Here is a 19,852-nt window from a genome sequence, read left to right as displayed (position 1 = left end):
CTAGGGACCTTAATGCATTGGATTCCTGTTTGGTAAGGTTTGGACGAATAGCATGTGGTGTCGCCAAATAGCGGTTGACAGAATCATCCATTAGTCTAGTAAATGATTTAATAGACCCATTGTGTGAGATTGGGTCAAAGTTCGATCTGACAGCTTTGCAAATAAATGGATCAAATATGGACACAGAGTCGTTACCCACAGCATGTTGGTAGTGTTCTTTTAATCTTAGTCTCCTTGAAAACTGATGCAGTTCTAGCTTCCAAGAAAATTCATCAAAACCATTAGTGGGAACAAAACTCAGGCCAAGGTTCAGCACTTTTTCTTCCGTGGCTGTTAAGACTCGATTGGAAAGATAAAAAATTAGACTTTGAATTTTGTTGACCCAATTGTGGCTGCTTTGCGAGCCTCTCTTACCCTCACTGCCTCTACGGGTGGTCAGGCGTTTGTTGTTTTGGTACGAGCTCCTAAAAGGACTTGTTTGGGAGCAGAAGCGTCATCCGTTTCAGAGATTCTAAAGTCACTGTCGCTGCTGCTATGATCAGTGCCAGATCTAACATTTTTATTCCATGGCCTACGTCTCCTCGGTGTCCGCTCCTTAGACTGAAAGGAGTCACCTCCATACAGCCATTGATACACTCGGTTGTCTTCATAATCTGTGTCCACTGTTGATTTTTTATTATTCTTAAATTTGACTAGATCCTCATAATACTTGTCACACTTTTCTTCAAGTTTTTGCAAACAGCTGGAATTCTTATCATTATTCCATATCTCCTTATGTTGAGAATGGAACATAATGTAGCTATCTTGCTTCTGGTTACTGCTAGTTCCCTGTTGGCCTCCTCAACGACGAGTATCATTAAGTCAAACGCACATTTATTGAGGATAGCAATTCATCTACATACAAAATTGGGGTTTGTTCTTCCAATAGTATGTACATTACGTACTCTAAACCCTCTTGGAATTTTATGTTCCTTAAAGTAGTTTGACAAAGATGTACTGTGCAGTTTGAAAACTGTCTCTCTCTGTCTCAATTTCAATAATTGGAAAAGTAGATCTTCCATATTAGGGGCCAATTCCGGGAGCTCTGCAGCTTCCTGTGCCAAGATCTCATTAATTTGTTCTTGTGAAAAACTAAAGGTTTCTCCCAGCGGAGTTACAATAGGGCACATGCCTATATCCTGATCCTTGGTAAATCCTGGACTGGATCCACAGATCATAAACCACGGGATACACAGGTATATGTGAGGAAATCCCAACTATTTCAAAAATCAATCTTCAAGATTAAATATACACTACATGAAATTTTTAGAGCTGCGGTACCATACAACTAGTATAAGAACCCCTATCTAGAGTCCAAATGCCCACAAAGAGAGTCCACTGTATGTCGGCACTCCGCAATCAGCAACAACTTTTCTGGTGCACTCAAGAATAACCCAATCGCAATCCAATGTGATAGAGGCACTCAGACACAAACGTAGTGTAAATCAAGTATAAAGCTGTATTTGCGCGCCAAGCGCTTTCAAGGTGATACCTCTTCCTCAGGGCACAGCTTAAACAACTTTATAAGATGTAACATAAATACCCCCATGCTGCGCCGTTCGATCTCCGCCGGGCACCAGCGTCCAGAGAGCCAGAATGCTCCTGCCCTGGACTTCCTGTGACACGCATCCCAGAAGTCAGGGAGCGTTCATGCGTTCCACCTGGTGCAGGACTGCGTTCCACCGGGTACCCGGGGGAAGGTGCTGTCGGGTACCTGGTGGAATGCATGCGAGGGGCTGTGGTTGACTTCCAACTGTGTCCATGTCAACTGTGTCGACATTCGGGTAAAAAAAAAAGGTGAAAAAACCCATGTCGACTTCACGACCTGTTGACCGAAAGTCATTTTGACTTTTTCACCTGTCTACATTCTATATGTCTGTATTTTGACCTTGTCGGGATTTTAAATGTCGGGATTTTGACCTTGTCTGTATTTTGACTTTGGCGGCATTTTGACATTGTTGGGATTTTAAATGTCGGGATTTTGACCATGTCGGGATTTTGACCGTCGGTCAATAGCTGTCGGGATTTTGACCGTCGGTATTTCATACCGAATCCCTCCAGTCTGCTGGCTGCAGAATCCACACTCCGTGGGACCCCGCCTCCTTCTTATGTGCAGCCAGTTACTGAGCCGCAGGCTGCTGCTTTAGACACTATTGGACAGCTGAGCTGTCGCTCAGCTTGTTCTGCTCTGCAGCAAGTTTCCTGCGGCCGCGGCTGTCAATCAGGGAGCAAGGAGTGCAGCTACAGCACTGCAGATTGGATTGTAATAGAGATCTGATCTGTGGCGAGTGACAGGGGGGGCCCTTTCAGAAAGTGAGGGCCAGGGGTACTGACCCCCAGCCCTCCCCCTCCCCACCTTTATTTTTATTTATTTATTTACAATTTACCTTACTTCGGCTCTAACGCAGCTGAGCATTTATTGGTAGACTGCCCATGCGCCAAAGTACTCTAACGATGCCAGCTATAAGCAGCAGCAAAATTATAGTTCTATAGATTGTTTAAGGAGGGCCCCAAACCGGTATCTTGCCGAGGGCCCCATGAGATCGAAATCTGCCTCTGATTATACTCTAACCCTCACTCCCCACATATTTTATCCTTGCATTTGGTATACCTCCAAACTGTCTCAATTACATAGGGACAGTCCCACTATTTGGAGACTTTCCCGCTGTCCCTCCCACAGGTGGCAATGTCCCACAGGCAGGAGGGGGCAGTTGAGGGGAACAGGAGATCAACGCTGCTATGCTCTGCAGAGCAGTAGTGAGCGCTAAGGAGATTCCATGTGCCCGCGCACTTTGGGCAGGATGCAGTCACATCCGCGGCCCCTCTCCACGGCGCATCGCCGGCTACCACAGAAATAATTATGGCATTTGCACTAACATATGCGATAATTATAGCAAAGGACAGCTCTTGCGTTAAGAGCTGTCCTTTACATTCTGGCTGGCGATGTGCGGTGGGTTCCTCCTCCCTCCCTGGACCCAAAAAAACTACAGGGAGGAGGAGGTTACTGGTCCGGGCAGCACAGCCAGCTAGAACTGTGTAACCCCCCGCAATGAAGCCCCGACGGTGGGGTTTTGCTACATATGAATGCGGTAAAACCCCCGAAAATGGGGTTTTTACTGCATTTTTTGGTTAGTGCATCTCGCCCTTCATCTCTTCTCTGCAGGGAAGAGGGATGCAAGACAGGGAAGAGGCTGCCCAGTCACTAGGAGAAATGATTGGCCCACTCCTTCTTTACAAGAGGCCCTGTCTACTCTCCCCTTAGCCCCACCCCCTTTTCGGTGCGGCAGATCCCGATTTGAACATAAGCATTGTTGGGTATGCATTTGGTTGTATTGTTTTGTTATAATTGTCCTTTGTACACTTCTCATTTGAATTACACTTCAAACTGCTTTGTGGTGCCATATTAATAAATAATAATATCACTAATGATGATAATAATAATAATAATAATAATAATAATAATAATAATAATAATATTCACTTCTAGATCTAGGCTTTGCTTCACAACAGAGGAGGCGCCAGAGAAGTTAAAGGTTATGTGTCTTCTCTTCTCTGAAACACTGGTTCTGCCATAGCGCAGGAAGCATGATGCACATTACTCAGTATTCTCACATTCCTTCCTTTTCAGTACTATTGCGTATTCTGTTAGAGCTGGGAATTGCTACATTATTACAGAGGAGGGGCCAGAAATGGGGAAGGGGAGTGTAGTAGGCCAGTCACGCTCTCTGGATAGAATACATTGTCTGGGCAAAGTCTCTGCAGGCAGAACTACTGTATAAGTTGCAAGGTTGAAATACAGGAACTCATTCATAACAACATTTCAAATACAACACAACTGTGATCACTTCCAGCAGGTAAGTCCATAGATGAAAGGATTACTAGAAAGTCTCTGTGCAAGGGAATGTTTGTTGTTTTTATAGTACAATGCTGACTTTTTTACTGCTAGACTTTTACTGTTTTACTATTACTGTGTCTTTTATTCATTAATTACTCTATAAACCCCAACACTGCATTTTAAAGTTAGATTGGTTCTATGAATACTGAATGATTCTTTTTGCATTAAAATCAGTATTTCGATTTTTAGTAATAACAAATTTGTTTAATACAAGCATTCCCAACCTCCGGGGACTGTGTAAAAACCGGACCTGGACAAGACCCCGGACCGCAGTCCAGAGCTTGTAGTGTCCGGTCTGGGCGGTGTCCCATCCTTGGGGTGTCTTTTCCGGGGGGATACCTGTGACAGGTATCACCAGGGACATGGGGAAGGGGAGATTACAGCCTCCCTGTGTGGTCCGGACCATTCCGGTTTTTGCTACATACCCGGACCATACAGGGAGGCTTTATTCTCCCCCTCCTCCTCTGCCTGGTGACAGCTGTCACGTGAAGGCCCTCCCCAGACAGAACACCCTCCGTACCAGACACCACAAGCTCCGTACTGCAGATTTTGATACCCGGTCCGGCAGTCCGGGGTCTTGTCAAGGTCCGGTTTTTAACCATACCCCAACCTCAGTCCTCAAGGCGCGCTGACAGACCAGGTTTTAGTGATGTCCATGCATAAGCGCAGGTGACTTAATTATTACTTCAGTTATATTGCATGAACCATCTGAGACCTGGATATCCCTAAACCTTGCACTGTTAAGACCCCCATACACTGTGTGTGTGTATGGGTCATAGGATCGACACATGAACTAGGTTGACATGCATTAGCGTACCTGCCAACATGATCTATTCCAGGAGGGACACAACGCTCTGTTGCTGGACTTTCCCCTTAATTTATGACTACTATCACCCATTCTAAACAGGTTAATGGGTAAGAAAGCATACATTAAGAGGAAAGTCCAAGAAATGAGCATTCTGCCCCTCCTGGAGAGGGTCACGTTGGGAAGTATGCCTTAGTTGGACACTGAAAAGGGCAACATGAGTATTTCATGTTCTTTTTTTTTAAAGTATCGACCTCAGGCAACATTGTTACTATCTACAAACTATGGTTTAACAGCCAAACATACACTGAATTACAACACAGTGTATCTATGTTAAGCAGTGTGTATCACAAATGTATAAAATATAAATCTCATGCAGAACAAACCAATATAGGCTCATGAGTATAAACATTGAATTGTGATACTCTCACATATAACTGGTATCTCAGTGGCAAATACAGGATAGGTGTATGAGCACCACCACTGTTATAGCCATTATAAGGCTGTAAGATAGAGACCACAGAGGAAATTACACTCTCCTGTGGGAACTTGCCTCCTTCTCCCCCTCCTCCCACAAACTATATAGTATCTAAAATCTAGAGCTATATATAAGGGGTATTACATTAACTGACAAGTGCATAATAAGGGTCTGGCAAAGTGATATATATTGGCTAACACTGGTGTGTGATATGTGTCTAATAAAGCCAATAAAGGCATAAAACTGACACACACCTGGAAAGAGAAAACATATATAAACAATATAAAGAAAATCTATGCCAATTATCTCTGATAGCACATCTTGGGTATAATAATCCTAAGCAAATATACAAAAAGCGCCACTCATCCCAGCCCCACTGACCTATATTTTAAAATCTTTCCAACACTGAATTTCTACCTATTTTTCACTTAAGTGTGTACAGTATATGTCGTATGTCCAAAAATTTTAACCTCTTATTTCGCAACCAAAGTGGGTGTCTCCTGAATCCAAGAAATATTAAAGATTAAGAGGATTCCCCACTCACGATACTATTCAGAACTATGTCCACATGAAATACAAATAATCAATTCTTAGGAGTGCATCCGTCACAACTATCTTTTTCTTTCTCTTGCAACTACACGTATCTAGTTGGCAGGATAGCACCCCCGCTAACCATAATAACAAGCGGTACATGCCCTGATAAACATAGGGTCTAAACAAACTTTTTTTGTGTGCAGATCTCCAAAAACCCTCCCTCCAAGCAAAAGGTTGCCATGGTAATTTCTAACACGAGTTTTTCATGTATTTTTTTTTTTTTTTCATATTTTACCATCCATTTTGACTATGATTGGGAACAGTAAAGTGTGCTGAGCACAGTAACAGTGCAGCAAGGCACCTTACCTGAAGCATGGCGAGTGAATAAGTACACTGATTGGTAAAAAATTTCACAAAAAAGTGAAAAACTCATGTCATACAGTATGTTTACCATTTTCATGCTGACTTCTTGCTTGTGTTGATCTTTTTGCCATGTTGACATTGTGCATCTTGACATTTTCGGGTTGACCTAGGCACTGTTCCACAGCAATTGGGACAGTTGGCAGATATGACTAACCTATAAGAACTTACTATACCTCCCAACTGTCACACTTTCCGCAGGGGGGGGGGGGGGGGGGGCTCAGTTGGGAGTCTATTCATGCCCCCACAGTGGTGAAACTGGGGGCGTGGCCTTGCGGGAGCATTGCGAGTATAGGCCATGCCCCTTCCCACTAGGTCACGGCCCCACCATTTTAGGCCACGCCTCCCACACCAGCGTCCCTCCTTCTCCCTCAAAGTTGGGAGTTATGAATTACCATAGTCGAATATGTGTAGAATTGAGTTATGTTCCTGCATTAGTGTATACCAGTGGTAGCCAACTCCAGTCCTCGAGAGCTACCAACAGTTCACATTTTCTAGATCACCTAGCTGGGGCACTGGTGTATTCATTACTCACTGACACATTATAAATGATCCACTGGTGGAGCGAATCACTTCACTTGTGATTCTGTGAGGTGACCTGCAAAACGTTAACTGTTGGTAGCTCTCGTAGACTGAAGTTGGCTACCCCTGGTGTATACTGTAAGTGTTCCTGGCTCATTATAAAGAAGTCATATGAATGAATTATCAGTGTTTTTTTCCTCAGAAAAAGCAATCAGAAACTTGTGACTGTTTTTGTTACCCTGGGTGCTGCTAAGTGTTTGTTACCCTGGGTGCGGCTGAGAGTGTTTGCACACTGTAGATGTCATTATCTGGTGAAAACATTGATTTTACCTTTGTTTCCAGTAAATACACACCGGAAAAAAAATGCTAAAGCTATTCCTCACATCTATGGGATGTTTTGCGTTGACGGAGCAATACAAGAATTCCTTCGTTCAGACGGGTGTGCACAGCCACCAGCTTTGATGTTACTGTTGTGTTACTCTGTCATTTTGCTGGGTTGTAACTAGTAAATATATAATACAGGATTAGGCAAAAATGAAAAACCTCCAAGATTTTAAAGATTACCCCCCCAAAAAAAGCATGGTACAGTACATGCTATTCAAAATTTTAGTACATAATTTAAAGTGCATGGATTGCAGTTAATTAAGGCGCCTATTGAATTATTGCGATTGACCTTTACCTTAACTTAACTCTGATTACCCCTAGAAATAAATCACATGGACACCTTATCCTAAAAATAATCACACTGACACAACTGCATAAGTTTAAAAAGGTCAACAGTATTTATTGATGGTATGACCCTATTGAAATGGATGGCCAGGAGAGCGCTTGGAGACCAGCTAAGTCACAAATTTTAACAATGACGGTGACTACAACGCCCCAACTTGTAACCAGGGCGATGAACCGCCCCCCATTGAATTTAAGGCACAGCCCGCACTGTGACGGTCTTACCGTCCCTCCTATTGCATGGTGAGGACAGTTCAAGGAAGTGGCCATCGCCCCCCCTCAGGAACAGGACTCACCAGCCGTCCTGGCAGAGGGTGACAATACTGCACAGTAACCTCCTGCACCTCAAACTTGACCGCTGGTCGAGAGCGCCCTCCCGCCAATTAGAAATACATTTTTGTGAAGCCAAATTGTGTGAAGGCCGAAAGGCCAGGTGGTAATTGAAGAAAGAAAGGGAGAAAGGGTGGGAATCCAGACTCAAAGAGGAAGAAGGATCACCTGACTCACAACCCTGGATTCTATGGGTAAGAAAACTCTTCAACTAACTTTATTAGAATAATCCCAAAAATTCCAAGGCTCTTGAATGCCCTCATGCTTATGGATTCAGTATGAAATCCCGGCGGTCGGGATCCCGGCATTCAAAATCCCGATGCCGGAATCCCGACCGCCGAAATCCCGACAAGGGGGGGACGTGGATCGCCCCCCCCCCTTGCGGGCTCGCTGCGCTCGCCACGCAGCGGGCCCGGTGCCTCTCTACGCTCGGCACGCTAATTTATTCTCCCTCCAGGGGTGTCGTGGACACCCACGAAGGGAGAAAGTGTCGGGATTTCGGCGGTCGGGATTCCGGCGTCGGGATTCTGAACGCCGGGATCCCGACTGCCGGGATTTTAACTGCATCCCATGCTTATACAGCCCTCACTTAATCTAAGGCGCCTATTGAATTATTGCGATTGACCCTTACCTTAAGTTAACTCTGATTACCCCTAGAAATAAATCACACGGACACCTTATCCTTAAAATAATCGGACACAACTGCATAAGTTTAAAAAGGTCAACAGTATTTATTGATGGTATGACCCTATTGAAAGGGATGGCTAGGAGAGCGCTTGGAGACCAGCTAAGTCACAAATGTTAACAATGGGCGGCGACTACAACGCACCTACTTATAACCAGGGCGATGAACCGACCCCACTGAATTTAAGGCACAGCCTGCACTGTGACGGTCTTACCGTCCCTCCTATTGCATAGTGAGGACAGGTCAAGGAAGTGGCCATCGTCCCCCCGCGGGGGCAGGACTCACCAGACATCCTGGCAGAGGGTGGCAATACTGCACATTGACCTCCTGCACCTCAAACTTGACCGCTGATCGAGAGCGCCCTCCCGCCACAGCTAGGTTCAAAATTACCACTAAAGGTAATTACTGCAGAACCGCCCGCCAACCCTAACAATAGCCTATGCTAAACCAAAATGAAGAAAAAACCCTAACTGAAACAACTAAACAGGTCCTGGAGAAGGACCGTCATGCCTGTGTCTGACAAATGTACACCATCCTTCCTGTAGAAAGATGGGGACTCCCGGAGTAAAGAGGGGTGCCTGACCGCAATGCCGTCCAATGACGTGACAACCTTGGAGACTGCGAAATTCACCTTGTGCCTGATCTTCTCTTACGACTTGGGATCCCAGCAACCTCTCCAATTAAATCGAGGCACTATGTCAGACCAAACAATCCGCAACTCCGGCCAGCGGCTGACCAGTGTCCTGAGATCTGCCTCAATCCTCAAGATGAGGCCAATGCTGGTCTCCTGGCCTAAGTCGTTACCACCGAGGTGGATCACTAACACATCAGGGCGGCCCCACCTACGTTTTTTTTCGAACAGCAACGCTAACAAACCGTCCCACCGGAGCCCCCTAACACCAAACCAATGGACTGACTTAGCCCCTAAAGCTACGTGAGCCCTGGCAGCTAGCTGATGTTTGGATGCCCAGAAAAGAATGCCCGACGAACCAGACAGTGGCATAAGTCATTGAGGGAGGGGAAGGGGCTGTAAAGAGAAAAACCTAACCAGTTAGCATCGCAAACTTAAACTGTAAGATAACACAACTTAAGGTTAGGACAGGTATAATACACAACATGAATTAGTACCACTAGGACCCAAGTGAAGGTGAAAACCTTAAAAAACCGAGCTCTAGTATGGCATTCACCGGAAGTCCTGCCGCAGCTGCGCTGGTAGCCACACCAATACGGAACGAATGCGTCCCGTAGTCTGCGACCTCCAAACCCAAAGCAGCTACACAACGCTTAAATACAGTAGTGAACTTTAAATCGCGTTAACGGCGATGCATCAGCATGCGCAAGGAACTGGACCGGCGCAGCCGTCCTCTGAGGCAGATACGCCCCGGCCAGTTGCACGGGGCATACATCCCCTTCCGGCTGAGACTTAAGGGATATCCAGCGGCCCTTGCCTAACTGATTGGTAAAAGACCGGCGGAGCTTAAAAGGACGAGCCCGTCCTGGAAGACCATGTCTCTGAACCGCAAACCTGAATCAGTGGCACTCTTGCTGGCTGCTACCAGCTCGCTGACCCTAAAAGCCCCAAAGAATGCAAAAGAGAACACTACCCGAAAGAGCAACGTCTCTTCTGTGCTCTCTGCTACACCCTGAACACAGGCTATCAAATTTTGCAGCATCTGCAGATCAATTGGCTTGTGGGAATCCACTGCCACTGGCTGCTCTCTCGCCCAACCATGCAAAGCCTTTGCTAGCACAAAGGATTTGGTGGGGTCCCGTTCTCTGCGTAACTTAGCATGGAACGCTATCCCGGCTAAGGCTGCTGCCATGGCAGATTTCAACCGGCCAGCGCTATAGTGCCCTCACACGAAAGCCAGCAAACCGACTTACCGCTGTTTACCGAGGACTCTTGAAAGACCGCCCAGTCCTGCTGCGCGGCTGCATATGCCCTACGGGTGGAAGGGGCCAGGGATCGCAAGGCTAGTCCCATCATGTCTGCTCTACGATCTGCCATACAGAACATGGACAAGTGAGCCCCAGGGGCGATGCACTCTGTACCAACTCACAAAATTTTGCAAAGTTGAACCGCGACAGAGCATCAGCGATGCTGTTGTCAAACCCTGGAACATGCCACGCCATGAAATGTATGTTGCGCTAGTAATGACTGGACCTGACGTAGCTTAGCTTTCCTCCTGGGCAAGCAGTCCTGTATAAGGCCCAACAACTTGTCGACTTTGTCAGCCGGAAGGTGACAGCAGCCGGCAGCCGTGTCAATCTCTAACCCCAGGTAGGATATGACCCAAGTGGGGTCCTCGGTCTTGTCGTCGGCAACCGGTACCCCTAGGACCTGAAATACCCTGTTTGCCGAGGACAATATGAAGGAGCAGGTGTTGCTGTCTCTTGGTCCTACAAAGAGAAAGTCGTCCAGGTAGTGTGCAATGCCCCGGCACCCCGTAACGTCCTGGACGCACCAATGTAAGAATGTGCTAAACTTCTCGAAATAGGAGCAAGAGACTGAGCAACCCATGGGCAAATACCTGTCAAAGAAAATACCCCCGTCTAAACGAAAGCCCATAAAGCAGAATGAGTTAGGGTGTAACGGGAGGAGGCGGAAAGCAGACTCAATGTCCAACTTAGCCATGAGCGCGCCCCGCCCAAAACTGCGGACTAAACCGAGTACCTCATCAAACAGCTGATACCGCACGCTGCAAACTTCATCAGGAATAGCATCGTTAATGGATGCCCTGTGAGGGTAAGACAGGTGCTGAATCAACCGGTATTTACCCGGGGCCTACTTGGGTACTACTCTCAAGGGAGAAAAGCACATGTCGGGCAAAGGCTCTGAAGCAAATGGGCCAGCCATTCTGCCCAGTGCTACCTCGGCCTGCACCTTCTGTCTCACCACCTCAGGAAAATCCACTGCCACTGCGTGAAACTACCCTGACGTCGTCGGGGATGGGCAAACTAAAACCGTAACTAAAACCTTGTAACAAAAACAGGGCATCCTCCCTGTTAGGGTAGGAATGCAAACAAGGTTCCAACTCGGCCAGGACTATGGGAGATGGTGCCTTACTTAGAGCCGGTGCAGGCGTCACCAGTCCCGGCAGCTTTACAGGCCTTAGCTGGGTGGTTGGCCCCACAATTACAGCATTCGTGGCGAAAATGGCATTTGGCACCTCTAACGCACTTGGAATCGTTAAAGGTAAAATACACTTGCCTTTTGCGGCCGGTTTAGATCCCTTTTTACCGGGGGGAAATGGCTTCTTGGGGTGGGCCTCGGCGGCGGTATGGCCTTTGCCAATGACCTCCAACCATATCTCCATGTGTTTGAGCCCCATGGGCATGACCCGGGTGCCGTCATGGGTTAAACTAAATTTTTCGTCATAATCCCTCCACGCAGTGCCCTTGTAAGTGAGAAAAGTCTAGTTTACGAGGAAGATATAACGGAGGACATTGCTGTGTTCCTCGGGTCTGGTGTCTAAATAACAAGAGGCAAATATCAGGAACCCCTTGAGCCAGTGGTGAAAACTCCGGTAGGCGGTACTGGCAGCTTTCTTGACCTTATCGAAGTCCGTTTTCATGTCACTTGTTAACGTGAAAACATCTACGAACTTCCATATTGCAATTTTTTCCTCAGGCCCCGGGATACTGCGGTGTTACTGCAGTGGACCATGACGGAAAGAGGCTGCGGGGGCTTAGCTTTAGTAGCCCGCTTACCCTCTCCCACTTTCTTTGGGACTGCGCGTGCTACAAGCTTGGCAAATTTACGGGGGCACCTAGTGGTCCCTGACTCATCGCTGAAATCAGAGGAATGGCCAGAAGAAGACCCAGAGGTATCATCCTCATTATCATCAACATGCTCACCATCTCCCAGAAGATCGACAGCCTCGAGAGACCCAGTCTCCTGGGACGTCCCTGCAGCAGCTGGTATGGCCCGCAAGACTGTGTTGACAGGTGAAGCGGGTGCCACGACCGTCCTTCGGCCCCCCGACCTTGTTCCTGTGCTGGTCTAACTGGCCGCCCTGTCTTCCCCGGCAGGATGTTCCGTCTCTGTGGCCGCTGGCCGCTGAATCGTTGAGACCTCGGGAGAAGCGGCAAAAGTTAGTGACGCACTTGGTACACATGACAAACCAACCTCCCCCTGTGTCTGAGACACAGGGGCTGTGGACAAGGTGCTGCGAACTGTGGGATGGGCTGAAAACCCCGCTTAGGTCCCGGGCTTCCATGAGGGCGCTGTACTATATTGTGGGAATGACCAACCCTGGCCATAAAGGCCGGGGTATTGCCCCGTGTTTTGGAAACCCCCTAGGCCCTGGCCTGCAGCTTGGGGGTACCCCCAATGCTCTTGTGTTGGGTAATGTGACTGAGGTTCCGGGGCCGACTGTGTGTGGTAAGGCAACGTCAGGGGTATCTGATGCCCAGACTATGGGGGGGAAAACCTGAGGGAAACGGGGACTGAAACCAGGGTAATACCCAGCCTGGACACCCTGGGGAGGCATGCCGCTATGTTGCGGATGCCAAGCCGCACCCGGCCCAGAGGGGGCGAGCTGCGGAAACTGGTATTGCGCGCTCCCTGTTTGGGGAATGGGGGACTGCTGCAGACCCTGTGTAGCTGAGGGGCCCTGATGGGGTAGAAATCCCCCAAATGGGAAGCCCACGGAGCCCTGTGGGACACCTGCAGAAAATCCACCAGCAGAGGGCGGCAGCGCCTCTAAACTGGTGGGATATATAACCTGGACAGCATCCAGTAAACCCCGGTATAGGGGCGTCCTGGACCCCCCTTGAATGACTATCATGCCGGATTCCTCCCCCCCCCCTGGGGTGGAAGACCTGGGGGTCTGCACTGGGGAGCTGCCTGTGGGGCCTGAAGGCCCGGAGCCCCTGGGGCCTTGTGATCCAGCAGCCGCCACCGGGTCCCGAGTATCTCGGCGGTGACTGAATTCTGAGCGGGGAAGGCAGGAGCCGGGACCGTGGATGACGATACGTGTCCCGCCCGCCGCCCGCCACCGCGTGCAGCGGCCGATGACAGTGGCCGGGCTGACTCTGCCAGCCATCTAGGTGGGGGAGCGGAACGGCTGGAGCGCCTCATGGTGCCTAGCTGAAGCTACAAAAAGGGAGTATTAGTAAAATATAAAAGCACTTAACTGCTGCCTGTACGCTGCCAGCCGATCAGCCCGCAGAAATCCAGACTCAAAGAGGAAGAAGGATCACCTGACTACCTTTTATATACCCCTGCATAAGCTACCACCCATTCTACACCTGATTGGCTACACCTAACAATCCTGGATTCTATGTGTAAGAAAACTCTTCAACTAACTTTATTAGAACAATCACAAAAATTCCAAGGCTCTTAAATGCCCTCATGCTTATACAGCCCTCGCTTAATCTTTCAGTCGGTTTGAATATGATATTGTCATATGGTTCTTGGTCGATGTTTATAGAACTCGGCTATCAAATGGCCCTATTAGCTGTGTAGAGAGTAGAGATGTGCAGACTCGTATTCCAGAGATCCGAGGCTGCACGGACGTCATCATTCCGAGCCCGGTTCCGAGCAGTGCTTGGAGATTCCCGCCTCTCTAGTCCGTCCGCGTGGGCAGAACGTCATCGCCCGGCTCCGGATTACGCAAGGCTTTAAATAGCGGCTGCCGCGCCCGCCATCTTCACTCCAGTCTAGTAGTGGGTTGGGAGAGTGTGTGTTGGTGCTGCTGCTGGGGCTTAAACTTGAGCTTGACCTTGAACGCAATATTTTATTCACTGGGGCTCTCTCCCTCAGTGCTGCTGTGTACTCTGTTCTCCTCTCTGCTTAGGGTGGGATCTCCCTAGCAAGGAGGACAGTCTAACTGTGTACTTGTAGTACTACTGTCTCCTCTGTGCTGGGGCCTACCTCTGGTGTGGTGCTGTAATATTATATATATTATATTAATAATTAATTATATTATAAATATAGTGTCCACTGGTGCTGCCTGCACCGAATCTGCCAGTATTATTTACTCAGTCCACTGTTGCCACTGGCAGTGCTACTGCCTAAGTGTACCTACCTAGTACATACTAGGCTGCTATATATAATTTAATTAAAAAATAATACCTGTGCTGCGTGTGACTGTAAAAAATAACTCCATGCTGCTGGTGACTGACGTGTGCCACTGAGTGCCACTGCCAAGCAGTACCTAATAATAAAATTAATTATTATAAATTCTGCTGGTGCATAATAGTCTGCTACTGGTGCTGTGTAACTACCTTTTGTGGTGGCCACTGGCAGTGCTACTGCCTACCTACCTAGTAGTTTAGTTTCTCTACCTACTAGGCTGCTATATTATTAATACTTCATTAATTTAATTATATATAGTCCACTGGTGCTGCCTGCACTGAATACTGTGTGAATAGAGGTTGCCAGTATTATTTACTCAGTTCACTGTTGCCATTGACAGTGCTACTGCCTAAGTGTACCTACCTAGTACAACTACATACTAGGCTGCTATATATAATTTAATTAAAAAATAATACTTGTGCTGCGTGGGTCTGTAAAAAATAATTCCATGCTGCTGGTGCACTGACGTGTGCCACTGAGTGCCAAGCAGTACCTAATAATAAAATTAATTATTATAAATTCTGCTGGTGCACATATACTAGTACAGGTTGAGTATCCCTTATCCAAAATGCTCGGGACCAGGAGAATTTTGGATAACGGATTATTCCGTATTTCGGAATATTTTAATATTTCAATGATGTATTTTGAAGTATCTTGCATTTATGCTGTATAAACACATAATATACACACAAATATATTTTATTACCACATAAAATACACACAAATATATTTTAATTGTTAAAAAAAAAGGTTTCAAAACGTGAAACAAAATGTGTGTACTATCTGAGCACTGAATTTGAATGCCAAGCAATCATTTTCTTGCACATATATAGTGCCAGTTACATATCATGTCCTCAGTAGTGCTGTTACAAATGTCCCCAGTGAGTTTTTAGCAAAAAAAAATTTTTTTTTCACTTTCTGGAATGTCCGTATTTCGGAATAATTCGGATAACGGATATTCGGATACGGGATACTCGACCTGTATTGCTGACGTACAGTATCTACCTGTCTTGTGCATAGTTATCCAGCTACCTCGGTGCAACCTTTTGCCCTAAAAACAATATTGTGAGGTGTGAGGTGTTCCGAATAGGCTCGAAATCAGTGGAAATGAATGTTAGTGAGGTCAATAATAGCGTAGGAGCAAAAAACCCACAAAATTCTGCGATTTTAGCAGTTTTTATGCTTTTTTTTTTTTTTAAATTAGAACCAAAAACCAAAAAAATCCAAACACAAAACGTTTAGGGGGTGTTTTGGCAAAACCCATTAGAACCAAAAACCTCAAGGTAATCAGAATCCAAAACACAAAACACGAAAAGTGGCCGGTGCACATCCCTAGTAGAGAGGCCTGTCATTATGATGAGGATTGTTTTCCTACAAGTATTAAAAATGTAGCCAGACAAAGTGAGCTTCATCAAGAAATTGCTGCGATAACGCCAAAAATGACCCCCGGGTTAATGTGAAACTTAGGACATTGACAATGTGTATCATGAATTAAGTTCACATCTGGAAAATATCATATTCATAACCAATTGAAAATAAACTAGGAATGATGCACTAACGTAAAAATTTGATAAACCCCCGATATCGGGGTTTTACCCCATTTTGATATGCAGGAAAATGGAGGCTGAGTCCCTGGCTGAGCAGCAGCAGCAGCCCTGGGGAGCCACAGGGGACACACTGCACATCGCCGGGCACATCGCAAAGGGCAACTCTTATCACAAGAGCTGTCCTTTGCAATAATTATCACATATGTTAGTACATATGCGATAATTATCTATTCAGTAGCCGACGATGTGCAGCAGAGAGTAACTGCGAATCTTAATGCACCCACTGTGCTTAGGTGCTGGGGAACCATTGTGGCCTCATATAAATAAAAAAATTATAATAATATTCTATGCACTTTTACATTATGTACTAAAATTCTAAATAGCATTTACCATTGCTGTTTTTTATTAAACTTTAAAATCTTGGAGAAGTTTTTTTCCTGTACTTGTTTCTTAACCCTTTGAGTGCCAACATCTCTGTGAGAGATGTGCAAAATATTCCCCAAAAATGCCAGCGTCCCTTATATTTGTTATATACAGTAAATTCAAAGTAGTGCTTGGTTTTTTTTTTTAAATGTGGAAGTCCTTTTTAATATCCAACATAAGTGGGACAAGGACATATACATTTTGTGCCGATTTTATATTCCACCACTGCTGTTTTTGCAATGTTTCTCAGATGTACTATAAACTGTATGTTTGTGCCGCTGCTCTTTGCTTACTAACCAGCCAGCTTGCTGCAGCCTTTGGCCAATATTGATGAAAACAAGGTACTTGTTTCCTAGCATGGCCACAAACGCGATGCCCCCGATTTTCCCATTGAAATGCATTGAAAAAAGTCAAAATCGCGTCGGTCCTCCGACCTTTTCATACCCCCACTATCCACGTTGGCGTGCAGTTGAGAATAGAATAGTGTGGCGAGCGCAGCGTGCCCGAAGCGTGGCGAGCGCAGCGCGCCCCGCGAGGGGACGCGGATACCTTCACAGGTAAACGCGTCCCTTCGCGGGCTTCACAGGTATCCGCGTCCCCTTGCGGGGCTCGCTGCGCTCGCCACGCTTCGGGCTCGGTGGCTCGCTGCGCTCGCCACACTATTCTATTCTCAACTCCACACCGACGTGGATAGTGGGGGTATGAAAAGGTCGGAGGAAACGTACCGCCACGCTTCGGGTTCACGTTGATCGTGGGGTGGCATAAAATACTTTTGTGGGGACATTTCACTGTTCAGGGGTCTTTTGGAGGGTTTCTGGCCCATTTACCATTGTTCCCTATGATGATTTGTGTAAATTTAACCATTTAACATTGTTTCCTATGGGAAATCGGGGGCATCGCGGGTAAATTGAGGCATTTAACATTGTTCCCTATGGGGAAATCGCGGGCATCGCGTCGGTACCATCGCACCCGATTTTTTAGTGCATGCGATGGCCCCCGATTTTTCCTCACGATGCCCACGATCATGATCTTTGTGGCCGTGCTAGGAAACAAGTACCGAAAACAATAATATGAAGTTAGGATATTGAGGTTGATACTACTGTGGCAACTAAAAAGGCCAATATTATGTTATTTGTAGCTGTTTTTATACATTGTTGAATAAATACAGAACCAAAATGTGAGGGTGGTTTTAGCAATACTAAAACCAGAGCCTGATGAGGAATTAGAACCAAGACAACTAGGCTGGCACACATCTCTAGTGGACTCTAGCGTGTCTGCATGTCTAATGGGTTTATTAAGGATTATAATAAAGGCCCCTCAAAGGTACCTAGCACCCAAAAATGTATAAAACCTGTGTGCAGGTGAGCCTTAAACCATAAAGTATGTTTTATATTTAACGGTAATGTGATAGTATTGGGCATGTTTACAATTCTGATTTCTAGAGTAGGAATGACCAAAAAGGGATTTTTGTAAGAACTTACCGTTCGAATCCCTTTCTCTGATATGGTCCTGGTGACACAGCTCAACACTGGGATGTAGGAGGGTCCGAAGGAGCCAGGCACCTATCCTAAAGCTTTAGAGGGTAGGCTCCTCCCCTACTGCATCCCTGGACTCTTCAGTTCAACTTTCAAAGCCACTGGAATACATTAACTCAGTACAAACGCCTGCACATATTATATGCACATTTTATAACAGAAACTGTTAACTTTTAACCATTTTAACATGAACATCATGAAATTCTGGCATACTTACTGAGCGTAAGGGAGGGATCGCTGTGTCACCAGGACCATATCAGAGAAAGGGATTCGAACGGTAAGTTCTTACAAAAATCCCTTTTTCTCTTTCAATGGTCCTGGTGACACAGCTCAACACTGGGACGTTCCAGAGCCGGTCCTTTGGGAGGGTACGCTCAGGTCTGCAGCTCTCAGCACTGCTCGCCCGAATGATGCGTCCTCCGACGCGAACTCATGGAATCTATAGAATTTGGCAAATGTGTGAACAGATGACCAAGTGGCAGCTCTGCAAACCTGCTCCGCTGTGGCCCCATGTCGGACCGCCCAAGAGGTAGCAACTGACCTGGTGGTATGCGCATTAATTCTGGCCGGTACAGGCCTACCCACTTTGGTGTATGCAAAAGCTATCACAGATCGCAACCACCTAGCAATGGTCTGCTTAGATGCAGGCCAACCAATTTTATGTACGTCATACAATACCAATAAAGTGTCAGTCTTTCTAACACTCTTCACTCTGTCCACATATATGCGTAAGGCACGCACAACATCCAAAGTCTTCAACTTGTCCCTTTTCTTGGAACCCTCTGGGGGTTGAAACACAGGTAGAACTATCTCCTGATTTAAATGGAAGGCAGAGACTACCTTCGGTAAAAATTGCGGCACTGTTCTCAGAACAGCCCTGTCATCGTGAAAGATTAAGAAGGGAGATTTGCATGACAAGGCTCCCAACTCAGACACCCTCTTAGCAGATGCTACTGCTAACAAAAACACTAACTTCCACGTGAGAAACTTAAAGTCAGCCGACCTCAAAGGCTCAAAAGGTGCCTTCTGAAGGCAATCCAAAACCAGTGACAGGTCCCAAGGTGCTACTGGTTGCTTGTAAGGGGGTTTCAGTTTGGATACCCCTTGTAAAAAAGTTTGAATCTCCGGTAAAATGGCAATTCTTTTTTTGAAAATAGATGGACAAGGCCGAAATCTGCACCTTCAACGACTGAAGACTTAGGCCCGAAGAAAATCCATCTTGTAAAAAATCCAACATTTTTGATAATTTGAAGTGAGATGTGTGAGCTTTTTGCCTCTCACACCATCTAATATAAGTCTTCCAGACTCTATAATAATTTGCAGAAGAAACAGCCTTTCTGGCTTTTATCATAGTCTGCACTACTGCGTCAGAAAATCCTTTCTTTTTCAAAATGGCGGTTTCAATAACCAAGCCGTCAAAATCAATCGATCGGAATCCAGATGATTGAATGGGCCTTGTCTTAACAGGTCTGGTCTCAGAGGTAGACGCCATGAATCCACTGATAACCTCTGAAGCCTCGAATACCAAGACCTCCTTGGCCAATCTGGGGCCACAAGGATCACCGGGACCTTCTGGTCCTGTACCCTCTTTAACAGTCTTGCTAACATCGGAATAGGAGGGAATGCATAAAGAAGATCTCCCTGCCAATGGGTAGTCATGGCATCCACTGCCTCTGCTAGCGGATCTCTCGTTCTGGCATAGAACCTGGGCACCTGATGGTTGAACCTGGATGCCATTAGGTCCAAATCCGGAGTTCCCCACATTGCAGTGATCTGGTGAAACACCTGAGGGTGTAGGCTCCATTCTCCTTCCTTGAGCTCCTCCCTGCTC

General features: G+C 46.5%; 1 protein-coding gene across 1 annotated transcript in view; it reads left to right on the top strand.

Moving 5' to 3' along the window:
- The first annotated feature begins 3,745 nt into the window (after positions 1–3,745).
- LOC146075191 (prostaglandin reductase 1-like) overlaps positions 3,746–19,852 on the top strand; it is a 40,699-nt gene continuing 24,592 nt past the window's right edge. The window contains exon 1 of the mRNA XM_083184172.1: positions 3,746–3,893. The gene's annotated coding sequence lies outside the window, so the exon portion shown is untranslated. The remainder of the gene's footprint in view (positions 3,894–19,852) is intronic.

Source organism: Crinia signifera, chromosome 1, assembly GCF_055691185.1.
Source record: "Crinia signifera chromosome 1, ASM5569118v1, whole genome shotgun sequence".
NCBI classification, from domain to species: Eukaryota; Metazoa; Chordata; class Amphibia; order Anura; family Myobatrachidae; genus Crinia; species Crinia signifera.
Note: the sequence above shows the minus strand (reverse complement) of the source record. Positions and strands in the feature narration are given on the sequence as shown.